Here is a 12,903-nt window from a genome sequence, read left to right on the forward strand (position 1 = left end):
TAGCTAGCCACTAAAGAATCTCATCAACTTCATTTATTCTTTTGGATATGTGTACAGAGTGTGTAGTAATTTATAATCAGCATGCACGATTAATTATGCAAACAAACAAAAATACAAAGATGAACCAGAAAGAAAAGCTAGCAAATTGTTTTTTTGTCATTATTTTCACAATAAGTACAATACTGAATTATAAAATGTAGCACAACATTTTGGATTAATAGGTCATCATGATTCACCATCTTTTTTATTTATTTATATATTTATTTTGTTTTTATATTTTCATTCTTGTTATTTAATGCTAGTTGTTTTGGCTGATTGTTGAAATGTGAAGTGAGATTTTCGGATTGGGCACAGATAGAGCAATATGACCCTTTCATAGTATTGTCCCTAGCAAATGAGCCATGGGGTGACTTGCGAATGCCCTTTGACTGATTGTTGAAAGACGAGGTGGAATTTTTCGATTAGGCGTAGGTGGTCTAATTGGATCGCCCTTTCACAATGACTCTAACAACAAAGGATTAGCCATAAAATGACTCGCAAAGGCCCTTTGGCTTATTGTTGAAGGTTGGCCTGAGATGATCGGAGTGGGCGCAGATGGAGGAATATTAGCCTTTTGTAGTACTGACCCGAGCGAGTGAGCCCTTGAGTGACTTGCGAAGGCCCTTTGGCTGATTGTTGAACGTCGACTTGGAGTTTTTGGATTGGGCGCAGATGGAGGAATAAGACCCTTTTGTAGTATTGTCCCTAGCAAATGAGCCATTGAGTGACTTGCGAAGGCCCCTTGGCTGATTGTTGAAATGTGACGTGGGACTTTCCAATTGGGCATAGATGGAGGAACTTGACCCTTTTCTAATATTGTCCCTAGCAAATGAGCCCTTGGATGGCTTGCAAATGTCCTTTGACTGATTGTTGAAAGGCGAGATGGAATTGTCAGATTGGGCGCAGGTGGAGGAATATGGCCCTTTTGCAGTACTGCTCCTAGCAAATGAGCGTTTGGGTGACTTGCGAATGCCTTTTGACTGATTGTTGAAAGGTAAGGTGGAATTTTTGGATTAGGAGCAAATGGTCTAATTGGAGCACCCTTATGCAGTGACTCCAACAACAAATGATTAGCCATAGAATGACTCGCAAAGGCCCTTTGGCTTATTGTTGAAAGTTGGCCTGGGATGATTGGATTGGGTGCAGATGGAGGAATATTAGCCTTTTGTAGTACTGACGAGCAAATGTGCCCTTGAGTGACTTGCGAAGGCCCTTTGGCTGATTGTTGAAAGTTGACTTGGAGTTTTTGGATTGAGCACAGATGGAGGAATATGACCATTTTGTAATATTGTCCCTAACAAATGAGCCCTTGGGTGACTTGCAAATGCCCTCTCACTTATTGTTGAAAGGCGAGGTGGAATTCTCGGATTGGGCCAAGATGATCTAATTAGAACGCCCTTCTGCAGTGACTCCAACAACAAATGAGGCATGGAATGATTCTTGAAGACCCTTTGGCTGATTGTTGAAGCTAGCAATGGGATGTCGGTGCCTGAATTAAATGAAGATGGAGGGATTGGAGCTTTATGCAGCGACCCTAACAAAAGGCTTTTGTTCATCAATATTATTTTTTCGTCTCCAAGCAAGATTCGACAAGCCTGATTGGCGCTCATGCTTATTAGAAAAAGCACTGTTGTGACTACAAGAAGCATTTTTAAAACCCACACTTGTTGATCTATAAGCCAAAATATATGGATATAACCAACTTGATGCAAGTATTGTGAAGGATATGGAGGTGTATATATATCATGTGTATCCACCAAGTTGTATATATGACTTGAGTTTTTCAACTTTTAGCATGTGGGAATCGTTTTACTCTTGACTATTAATGGTAAGAGATTAAAACATTGAATGGGTCTCAAATGACAAAACGGGGTTTGATTTGAATACTAAAGTAGTCTATTTTTCACTTGCATGAAAAAGGTCATGAGTGAACAGTTTTGTGAAGATGGCAATGCATTTTTTATGGGCAAATAGTGCCAGTCTCGATGAGGTAGAAGTAGTACCGTTTTGCAAAATTCAAAACATTTTGTCCGTTGGAATCCTAGTTTGTGTAAAGCTACAAAAAGAATTCGTATGTGGATTAATGAGAGGGCTTTGATCCTTAAGAGAACCTTAATTTTAGGGTATCCTTAAAGATCATATATATTATTCAAGTTTTTAATCGTTTTCATATATATGTTAATTAGTTCCCTTGTATTTGTTAATTCCAATAAACTCATTAGCATTTGTATCGAGATCCCAGGCCAACTTCTAGTTAATGCATGCATTTAGATTTAGCTTAATTACTCAAATGCAAAAATGATAAAGAGGGCAGGGTACTTGTTCATAAGCCCTACCAAAGAACTTAATTCTTTGGTTCAACTATTATTTAACTTGGAATTTCCTGGATAACTCCGGCCAGCGATTAGCTAGGTCTAGCTGTGACTTTCCCAGGACCGGAGGAAGCGCATTCAACTCGTGAAACTTTGCTTTCTGTTCGGGAATATATTTTGAATGGAATAGAAAACTGATCAGAAAGAAGATCGAATGGTGCTAAAGGTAGCACAACAAAAGAATGCGGAAAAGAATCTTGACTGGAGGCCCCATTTAGACCAGCATGCAGCGGACATTCCTCGTATGCCATTGTCTTGATTTTGAGTTACTTTGAACGGACATAACATGGTGTAAGCAGGGGCATTTTGTTTTGGTACGTGGAAACACGCTTACTGTTAAAATGAGGATGCAAATAGAAGAGGCAAGCTAAAATTATTCAAAATTAAATGCAACCTTGCGAGTTGCGACAAAAGACAACTTTTGACGATTCACTGATTTGAGACCCAATATCTTCCTTTCTTAGACTCTTTCTCAGACCATTCAATTAAAGTCTCAACCTATATAAAATTTTTGTCAAAAGCCGATCGATTCACTTCTTTTTTTTTTTTTTTTTTTTCTGCTATTTTTAACTGGAAATCTCTTTAAAGTATGACCCTTGGAACCAATTCCTGCAGAGGAAATCTCGATCTCATGTACCGCATTCTTAGAAATTTCTTATATACAGAATTGGATAAGTCACTGACTTTTTACCAGGGGGTATGACCCCAAAGGATTGTTTGTACTTATGAGGTATCGAACCTTGAACCTTGAAGAACTATATCACAATAGGGGTCGGGGTATGAAACCCTTCTACCCCCATGGTGTGGGGCAGGCAGCGGGGGGCGGGGTGGGGGTGCCCTCGCCCTGCACAATGTGGGTAGTACCCTTATACTACAATACCAAAACTTCCACCACTTAGGTCAATCCATTGGAATTAGCGGATGGATTCACTTAATTTCAAACTTTCAATACCCCGCAATCTGAAAAAAGTTTGGAGTTATATAGATACTTGTTGAATATTTATAGATAAACAGTTTATTAATTGCATGTCACCTCTGGATATTTTGTCTATTAATCTTTGCTTAAGCGCGCAAAAAGATGAGTCTTCTAAATAAAATCATAGTAGTCTTGGATGCAGGAGACATTAATTAATTATTCGGAAATTAGAATTAATCTTTCTTCACCATTCTATGCCACTTCACCTAGCTTTATATTAGGTTATTTTTCAGATACATATAATTATATATGAGTACTAATGTTAGATATAATATGTGAAAGTTCAATGTATTTTTTTTTGAAAAATAGTAGGATATATCATTAAAAATATTTTTTTTATATAAGTTTCATATTTATTTTTTATTTTTTAAAAGAAGTACGCAAAATTTGTACATCTTAAAAATGTAAATTAATATTTTTACTCATTATATATATTATACACCTAATTTCCCACCGATAAATAAATATATATATATATATATATATGGAAATACGAATTAAGTATATATTTCAGGTTGTCCGATCGATTTACACCAACAACTAGAAAATGAGCGAACCATTTACGGAAAATAAATCATAATTAATTAACAAATTAAAGAGCTTTGATCATATTGGAGGGGGGGGGGGGGGCCCGCGGGGATGGGGATGGGGTATTATTTATATATATATATATATATAGAAGTCCCGTCAACAAAAGTTGTCCTGGTTTCCGCGTTTCAAAGTCTAGGCCATATTGGACCACAGCTTGCAACCAGGAATAAAATTTCAAAGCGGCGAAATACTTCGCACATACGTAATTGTCAACTTTATATCCAGCACTATTATATCTGCATCAACGTACAATATGTACTTTACCTATAGCGCACGACTAACTTTCGATCCGTACATTATGATCGAAAACATTTTATTAGATTAATCAGTTCTTTTATATACAGTTAGTAAATACAGTCGGCGTACAATCGTCCATGCTACGTTAGATTTAAAATGAATAATTATTTCTCTTTCATCTGTTCTCTCTCATCAGCTCGATCTTTCTCTCTCTCTCATCAGCTCCAACAGTTTGGTCTCTCCCTCTCCTCTGCTCTCTCTCATCTCTCTCATTAGCTCGGTCTCTCTCTCATCAAGTGTCTTCACGTCAGTCAGGTTTGCACGCCGTTTGTACCAGACACTTGCAACAAGCATTTTTCTAGATTAATATGACAATTTTTTTTTTCTAACATATAAACGATATATATATATATATATATATATATATATATATATATATATATAAAGAATTCTATGTTTAGTCATTTTTACGTACTTTTTGTACACTCTACTAATGTGATTAATTGCGTTACTTTTTTTAAATATAAAATAACTGATTTGATCAATCACCTCAATAAAGTGCACAAAAAATATACAAAAATGATTGTATGTAACATAACTCTTATATATATATATATATATATACACACTAACAATCGTTCAACTTGCTAGGCACGTTTGCCCTGTTGAAAGAAAAAAAAATTTTTACCAAAATATATATAAAAACCATCTGTAAAAGCAGATAATAGTACAAATTTATTAAAATATGTTCATTACGTAGAACACAAAGGTAATCGTATTAAAGCTGTAAGAGTTTAGAACATAGCCAATGATTTCGTGCATAATTATTTCAAGTCCATCAATATAAAGCTTTGATGAAATACTTATATGTTCACCATACAATAAACGTACATAATATAATTCTCTACATGTGACATAGGATTGAATCATTGAGTTACCTGTTAGTTCACAAAAAATTATAGTATAAGCCCACAGTAGTAAAAAAATAGTTGGTGCTAAATAGAACCAATAATGCCATCTGAAAAAAATCTCGTATGCCTGATGAAGATAGCCCTCAACCTCCACCTATTCCTGCAAATGAGAAACAAGAAAGGCAATTGTCATGTACAAGCATAAGAAGCAATTGAGAATGACTTATTGTGTCGTATTTCTTGTATGTCAGAACAAACTCTCTGTATAGATATTAGGGTGTGTGTGTGTGACTAAACTCGGGCTCCTCTTACCAGAAAGGAAATACAATGGATAATTATATAAAATTAACAATAGGAGGTATGCAGAACGCACATATCATTCTTTTATTTATTTATTTCTATTCTAAGCTAATTTAATTGTCAACTCCTCATTTCCAACAAGTCAATTTCTATTCTAACCTGATTTAATTGCCATATCATATTTCCTCCGCTTCTCATAATCTATGAGCAACTCATAAGCAACTTGAATCTTAATAAATCTAGGTTCAGTTGTTTCCCCCTCCTCAAGAGTCTCTTTGTCGTCATAGACTTGAAACATGAAGATAACTGGATCAATACAGTGCCCAAGACTGGGGGCCGCCAACTTTCAAGCAAACACCAATACACAACAGCTAACAAGAACTAAGATTCAAAGAACAATCATGCTACATCCATAATACAATGACAAAAGGAACCCAAATATAATGCATATGGAAATTTTGATTAAGTGAAATCATGATAAAGGACAAACCATCTGGACGATAAAATTTGGCCAAGCGCCTGTAAGCGAACTTTATCTGTTCTTCATCAGCATCTCTTTCTAACTTTGTTTTTTATAAAATAAATTTTAGGTAGAATTTGTCAACCACTCATAAACATAATAATAGAATAGACAGGCCAAAATGTGTAAATATTACCTAACAGCAGGTGAACTCATATAAAGAGCACATTCACAAACTTTTCATCATATGTTGAACCTATATAGCTATACTTCTTAAATGGATGGAACTTAGTTTCGTTGAATTTTTGTAATAATGTTATCCATCCTTGTCAGTAATTATTCAAAATCTAATGATATAATAAGACATCCGAATTTCAGCAACTGACACATGCATATATATATATATATATATATATAACAAATCCATAAAAGATGTCATCACCTATGATCACGATCAGGAAACTTATAACAAAGTACCAAACTATTCCTTCAAACTCCATTTCTCTATAATGAATGGAAGGAAACATAATCAGTGCATTAAGATTTCACTTTTCTTGTCCTCTTTTAGATAAAATATCTTATCACATCTTTGAAAAGAACCCACCATCTTGATAGGGTGGGACTGTGTTTAGATATTCGAAAACATGCATTCAAATCAGTATCAAATACGTATATATCTGTTATTTAAATATATGGGTATTAATTATTATTGAAATCTGATATCCAACGAATCTCACTGAGTATATAAATAAAGCATCGTTGTCTGTATAATTTCATCAATAGAATCTGTAGACAAACTGATTATACTTGTAGGGTGCTTCTTCAATTGAAAATCAACCTTATGAACAGTCTGTGAACCTATAAATTATACTCTCATGGTCCAAAATATTTAAAAAAAAAAAAAAAAACTTGGGACTTCCTCCACAAATGAAGAATATCACCAAGATTGAATACAAACTTACAATAGGAGAATAACAGCTTTCATAAAAGAGTGCAAATGTAACCGAGGGTTCAGACCATTCAAATCCAAATATGCTGCATACTTTCATCTCATCATTTTTACAACTTTTGTGCATGTCTGTAGAAGAATGAAAAATAAGTAATTTCAATCCTGCCAGACACAAAAAAACAAAATTCAACTAGGAACCATAAAAATTAAGTTGAAACAATGACTCACAAATTTCAAATGAAAAGTTAGTCTCAAGATGAAGTGTTCGATTGTTATTGCATTAAGCAAGTGTCCCCCCACAAAGGGTCAAGCGGTGCAATTAATGGTGAATGAACTAGCAAAGCTACAAATCGTTTATTTGCACAATTTGTCCGTATAGCCAAAACAAAATGGCCAAACGGTGCAGTGAATGTAAAACGCGAAGAGGCAACCAAAAAACCGAAAAGAAACGGAAGAGGAAATATCAAAATGAATAACAAAAAAGAGTAAATTTCATCAAGAAATTATGATCATTGCCCAGTCTGCTCTGCTCTTAAACATTAGAAAGATATGAAAACTAAATGAGTGTATAGATGATAAATTTACTCACGGAGATCAGAAATCAGAATCAACAACGAAAATGAACACAATCAAGAACTTCAACTGATAGTCGCATCCTTGACATTCAGTTTGGTTCCTGATAAAATCGAGACAAGAAAAAAAAATTCCATCAAGTAGAAAAACAAACGGAATGATCGCTCTAAGTTCAAATCGAGTGCTACTTGGCTCGACTTTCCATTTCTTTCTCTAGGGTTTTTGCGTGGTGTACCTCAAGAGAACCAAGATAAAACCCTATATTCGTTCTGCGTAGAGTTTCCCTTTTGGTTTCACTCTCTTTATCTTTCGATAAACATTGCTTGACCCCATGATCTTCCCATTTTTTCGATTCTTGGAGTCTCTGAGATTTCTTGCCAGACTTTGAAGCTCGAGACTTTAATGGAAGCTCGAGTTGGTGTGGTTGTCGAAGGAGAGCAGAGAGCTCTGAACTCTGGTCACGGTAGAGTCGTCAATCGGGATTTTTGCAGCAACATTCAAAATAACAACAGATGAATAAATATTAGATAATCGTTATAATTCGAAGAGATTAATTTAAAAATACCAAGAAAAATCTGGTAGCATAATTTACCTTGAGTGCTTGAAATGTTATATCCATGTCTGCTAGACTTTGAACTTGGAAGCAATTCAACCAAAGAATCATCAGACTGACTCACGGAAGCCAATCCAAACCAAAGAGAAAATCAAACTCAGAAAGATAAAATTGAAATGTAAACGAAATTATCAGAGGGACGAATCATCGAAATCCCCATTTGGACAAAACGAAAGGAGCACACAAAGGATATACAGAGTGGGAGAATATACAGAGGATTGAGAGAGAGCGAGAGAGTGGGAAGGGGAGAAGCTTCGAGAGAATGGGACCAATAACTTCCATTTGATAGCCGTTAAAACAAGAATATTCGTTTAGTGACTGTTTGATAGCCACTTATATAATAATAATAGATATATATATATATATATATATATATATATATACACACACACTCTAGTAATAGTTTAATGTGCAAGGCACGTTTTCCTAGTTAAGGAAGAAAATATTGTGAAATAATTTCAAACAAATAAATAAAATGTGATTTGAGATAGCTTAATGGAGAGAGGCATAAAAACTTGATATATACAAGTATAAATTGATATTGATGTTCATTACTGTTAAGGATGTGTTTCACACCACCAACTACATGGACAACCTGCAACAAATAAGATGGCGGCACTGGGTTGTTGAGGGTACTCCGATGTGTAAGTTAGGCCGTTGGGTTGCTGAGGGTACTCCGATGCTTAAGTTAGCGAGAAATGTTCACAGTATATGCATATCAATGAATCTCAATGTGTTACCTCCATGTGTTTTTTTTACAGGAATATGAAAATCATGTTTGATAACAACTAACTCCAAAGTTTATCTTAGTTAACTCTTGATTGAATTAGTAGCATATCTTTCCTAATCTAGAAATGTTATTTATTCTTAATGTCATTCACCTCGTGGTTAAAGATCCAATCTCTGGGTTTGCAGTGCTAATTCGACAATTGATGTCTCAAACTTGGGCCTTCCAACACATTGGCTTATTTGCTTCAAGGCCTTAAATATCCCTTCCAATTACCCTATTAATTTCTTTCGTCCCTACATGTGAAAAATTCATCAATTTGTGCCTTCACTCTACCCCGCTAGGTGTGGGCATTAGAAAATTCATCTTTTCGTTATGTTAAAATTGTGGCCCACATCATCCGTAACTATTCTCGCACTATAATTTAATATTTTTCTTTTATTCAAATAAAAAAAGATGGTGTTGTAAAATTTTTGTCTTCCCAAGAAATCCTCATCATTGCCCCTCTTTCCCACTCTGCTTCCTTAATCTTCTTGCATTATTTCCTCTTCTTGGTTTTGTCTCAAGTTTCAAATACTCACTATCTTTCACCATCTTGATCTCGTCTCTTCCTATTTCTTCAACAATGGCTCAGCATGGCTCTTTTCGTGTTCCAAACCTTGCCTCTGCCCAAGCTTCATTAGGGATTTCTCCCCATTTTGTGCTCAAATCCTCTGACAGTCACACTTTACCTTTCTTTGAAGGCTTAAAGTGGTGCTCCACACTTGTCGCCCGAGACTTGGCAAAACTGACACTCTTCTCACTCTTCTGGTGGAGGGCGCTGTTGACAAGGCTTCTCGGGAAGGGTTGCTCTGCCCGTTTTTGCCCTAATGCGGTTTGCACCTTGCATTCATCCGCCCCGTTTGCGATGTCCTTGATTTCCTTCGATTGGCCCTTACCCAACTACATTTGCACACTTGGTGCATACTTTTGTATTCATGCGTGGTATTCCGTATGATTCTGGAACCCATAGGGGATATGTACCTAGATCTGATTGCTCATGAGTTCCTGTCGTTCTGTTCTGTGAAAAGGCTATCAGATAACATTTGTAATTTTCATGTTCGCTCACAATGTTTTGTGGCATTTGAAAGCCACCATTCGAGTTCTAAACAGTGGCAAAAGAAATTTTTCCTTATTTCTAATGGTGGCTGGGGCTTTTGGTTCTCGATGGTGGAGTCGTGTGTGATGTAAGGGGCTTTGGTTCTCGATGGTGGCTACGTGGAGGCTGGTTGGTCTTGTACATGCCTTGCATTGGCTACTACTCGCGGCGGTGTGGCTGGCAATGAGGCCTAGGTGGTACGACTATGGCTGAGAAGATCGAAAGGGAGTGGGAGAAGTCTAGAGAGAGGATCTGAAGTTGAAACTGAGGTCGAGAGGGAGGAGGGGTTGTCACTGGGGAGACTCAACAGGGAAGGTGGTGTTGTTCATGATGGTTAGGTTGCAAGGAAGTGTGTAGAGGCTGATGGTAAGGGTGGCGCCGGGAAGGAAAAGAAAGAGAAGAGAGAGGAGAGGGGAATTAGGATTTGTGTGTAGAGTCTAAAATTATGGAATAGTATCACTCGGTCAGGGACAAAATGGTAACAAAAATAAATGCAAAAATGTAAATGTGAATAAAATAGAGGGACAAAAATAGAAGCAAAAAATGGTCGAAAATTTAGAGTTCTTGAAACTGAGGGACAAAAATGTAAAAATACGAATAAAGCAAAAACAAACAGAGGGATAAAAAAGGGTAAAGAAACAAAACAGAGGGTCAAAACTGTAAATATGTGAAAAAAGATAACAAAATAGTGGGACAAAATGGGAAAACAACTAAAATAGAAGGGTAAAATTGGAACAAAAATGTGGTAAAAAATTCACTATAAATTGCTGGGTAGCCTCTTTATATATATGTGTGTGTGTGTGTGTAATTTTCGTAATTAAGAAATCTCGAGATATCAGTAAGTTCTTCCTTAACTTTATAAGCAAATAAACGAGGTAGACCATCAATAAACTTTTCATTCCAGTAAGGCTTATGACTATCGTTTCTAAGCATTACTCTAGAAATAAAAATACCTTGATACCATCTATAGTCAGACATCTAATGACATCGTAAATTATTCAACTGATCACTGATACAATTAGTAATATTTGAAAGAGTTCCAACAAAATGCTTAAGAATAGTGTAAATTAAGGTATTAACACCATCAGGATGTGTCATCCCAATGGTTTCATTGAAAATAGGTAACCCTTCATCATTACGCTTGACATCATTCTGAATGGGTTCTTTATTTTCATCAGTGAGATGCTTATCACACCAGTGACGAAGTACACTAGAAAAACCATTAGCCAAAATAATAATAATATCAGGTTACTGAAAACTCCGATACCAAAAGACAGCGGATGTAGAGGAGGTAAAGAAGAGTAAAGTAAATAGAGGACTAGATTACTGGATAGGACCAGATAACTAGAAATAACAGATGATGAAATGTAAGAGTATGCACAGTTAATAAGAGCAGGCGGTAAAACCGACCATATGCATGTATGCGAAATACAAAAAGTAAATAGATGCAAAAGTATGAATTTGTATTGAAATATAAGCTTAATAAAATTACAAGCTTAAAATTACAAGTTGAACTTACAGAGAACTAAGTGGAGAGGGGTCGGAGATATGTGGAAGAAGAGAAGGAAAGTAAATTTGGAAAGAGAAAGAGGGAGAAAGACTAGATGGTCTACCTCATTTATTTGCTCATAAAGTTAAGGAAGAACTTTTTGATGGTCTGCGGGAAATCCCTTATCACATAATCAATGATATTTTGGGTATAAGAGAACCTATCCCACCATTTTGTGAAGTAGTATCGGACTAAGATATCTCCATTCCTTTAATAGTTTTATTTCATGATCCAAGAAATCTTGTACTATTTGCAGAAATGGAGGCAGTAGGGAAATTTGGTCATATGTCTGTCCAATTTTGAAACAACAGCATTGGTAAAGCATTTGAATGCTCTTAGGAGCATATCGGGAAAATTTTCGGGAATAAGACCAAATTGGTTCCAACATTTGAGAAACCAGAGAGGAAGTATTCCTTTGAACTTCTTATCAAAACTAAGAAACCATGAATAACTCATATTTGTTACTTGGAACAACATAAACCTGGACCAAACATCAATATAGTCATGATAATTGTAAGAAATACCATAATTAGTGAGCCTCTTTGAAGTTGGTGCCCCCTTCATCTTCAGTAATGACTCGGAGAATATAGGCACTATGATAAATTAATTTTGATTTGTCGGTCTTGTCATAAATGGGCTTTATAACAATGGAATTAGTTTGGACTAGAATAGTGGAATAGAATTGAAGTGTTTTGTGGAGTTTTTCGGGATCCAATGGAATCCAGGAGGAAAATAGGATGAAGCAATTTTGAAGGGATCTGTATATACAGACCTATTAGGTTTTATATAAAACAGATTCCATGAGTACATTTTTCTGATGTACTCAGTTTTAGATTTTGGAAGCAAATACTGAGTACTAAATTTTGAAGCAATGGCTTTGGCATATGAATCATATGGGCTGAAACAATTGAAGCAAATGAAGCAGGTTAAGTTACTTTGCCGAGGGTGGTAAACCGGTTGGCAATTTCGATGGGTGAAGTAGGTTTAATTTTGATCAGCTTTGTATCATGAATGGGGGTGGAACAATTGTTTGTTTTTCTTTTCCTTTTTTCTTGTTCATGATTGGGTGTCTGCAAGAGTTCAAGGGTAAGAAAATTAGGGATTGAATTATTAGATCCTTTAATATATTCAATATTAAAATAAAAAATACTTAAAATAGCTTACTATCGGACAAAAATATGTTTTGATGCAATAATTTCAACATCTTTTTCTAAAACATATTTAGCACTTTTACAATCAATGCGTAATAAAAATTTCTTATTAAGTAAATCACTTTTAAATTTAGAAATGCATAGTACTATAGATAAGATTTCTTTCTTAATAGTATTATGATTATTCTGTGTAGAATTCCAAACTCTAGAATGGAATCAAACAATTTGTTCATATTAGTCTACTGAAACAAGTTATTTCAGAATGCCACCACAACCAATGTCTGAGACATCTGTTTCAACAATTTTAAAAGAATCAG

The 12,903-nt window shown here is 35.5% G+C and overlaps 1 long non-coding RNA gene across 2 annotated transcripts; it reads right to left on the reverse strand.

Annotated features, from left to right (window-relative positions):
* Positions 1–6,600: 6,600 nt before the first annotated feature.
* LOC121249167 lies at positions 6,601–8,355 on the reverse strand. Of its 2 annotated transcripts, XR_005937604.1 has the most exons (4): positions 8,001–8,319; positions 7,425–7,862; positions 7,064–7,178; positions 6,601–6,964 (listed from the first exon to the last, which is right to left on the reverse strand). It is a non-coding gene; the product is annotated as an uncharacterized LOC121249167 (long non-coding RNA). The 2 variants fall into 2 exon arrangements; XR_005937603.1 differs by lacking the exons at positions 6,601–6,964; positions 7,064–7,178 and having other exon boundaries at positions 7,275–7,862; positions 8,001–8,355.
* Positions 8,356–12,903: the final 4,548 nt, after the last annotated feature.

This window comes from Juglans microcarpa x Juglans regia, chromosome 2D (genome assembly GCF_004785595.1).
Source record: "Juglans microcarpa x Juglans regia isolate MS1-56 chromosome 2D, Jm3101_v1.0, whole genome shotgun sequence".
Taxonomy (NCBI): Eukaryota; Viridiplantae; Streptophyta; class Magnoliopsida; order Fagales; family Juglandaceae; genus Juglans; species Juglans microcarpa x Juglans regia.